Below are 1,471 nucleotides of genomic sequence, written 5' to 3'. Positions count from 1 at the left end.
TGACCTCATCCTAGGAATGGCATGGTTGGAACACCATGAGCCATGGATTGATTGGAGGGCAAAGACCTTGGGCGCGACGCGCACGTCTCCTGGTGGAGCTTTGGCAAGTCATGAACCCACCTCTGCTGGGAGACAAAAGCGCTATTGGCGAGAGCACTGAACCGTGACGGTCAACGTGCTGGACATTGGAATGTCCGAGTTTGTAGACACCAACGGTGTATTGGACAGGAGTCACGAGCGTGGCTCGCGGGCTGATCGTGGAGTGACGTAAACCACTGAGCGCTGCCCAAATTTTGGAGCAGTCGCTGCATGTCATGCGTGACATGATCGGCCTAGGGCTGAGACTTCAAGGGCGAGGCCCCCGTGATGCAGTGAAGTGGCACGTAAAGCGCTGAACGCTCCTAGAGTGTCGAAGAGGTCGCTGCATGTCATGCGTTACATGGTCGGCCACGGGTCGAGGCATCGAGGGCGAGACCCCTGTGATGTGCGTGAAGTGGCACGTAAACCACTGGACACTGCTTTCGTTGCGAAGCAGTCGCTGCATGCTATTAATGGCGTGGTCGGACAGAGTCCGAGGCATTTTGGGCACGGCCCTTCAGATGCGCGTGGGGTGGTGCGTTATCCACTGGACGAAGACTGCGGGGTTAGCAGCTCTTCATCGGATGTTGTAGATAATGGGGCGGACAGTCAGGGTGACACCGGACGACGCGGAGTGCGTGTTCACCCTGGTCTTACCGAGACATGAAAACTCTGTACAGAGGCTACGGCTACGCCGTATGCTGGCTGCAAGATGCCGGGCATCAACCCAGATCCAGGGTGTGTCTGCCGTAGACGATGGTGCACAGTTATAGATCCTCGTCAACGGTGTGACGGGGGAGGAAGATGGCGACGTCCGCCTCGAGGCTGTGCCTGCAGTATATGCTCTTCTTGAATGTCCCTTGAAGAGTTCGGCAGTGCCTTGAAGGCAGGCATTCGGACGAAGTGGTCATTGTACGACCGGCAAGGAGATAAACTAGTCATCGTTTCTGGATGAAGCTGTCTTAGAAGACACCAAGAGAGTGCTGAATGCACGAAGTGGATCGTTGATCCTACGGAATTCCTTGAATCCGTACTATCCTTCGGTAAAGGAAGTTCAAGACGTCGTCTCCAAAGACCCGTCTTCAGTCCTACCTCCGGACTGAGGTGTGCGTCATGAGATCGACCTGGAACCGTGAACCAAATACTGCGTGACACGTCAGTGGCCCCTGCCCAAGAAGCAGTGCGACGTCATTGACGACTTCTTCCGTGCAAAGCACGACGCAGGAATGGTACGTGAGAGCAAGCCTCCCCATTCGATACCACATTTGTATTCGGAAGCCGAACGGCAAGTAGCAAATCGTTCATATTTACAATAGCTAGATGCTGTCATCATTCTGGCACAGACGCCGAATCCTCGAAAGGAAGTTTTTCAGAACAACATGATGGGGTGTAA

This window comes from Plasmopara halstedii (assembly GCF_900000015.1).
Source record: "Plasmopara halstedii genome assembly, contig: Scaffold_3060, whole genome shotgun sequence".
Lineage (NCBI taxonomy): Eukaryota > Oomycota > Peronosporomycetes > Peronosporales > Peronosporaceae > Plasmopara > Plasmopara halstedii.
This window is presented reverse-complemented; position numbering follows the sequence as displayed.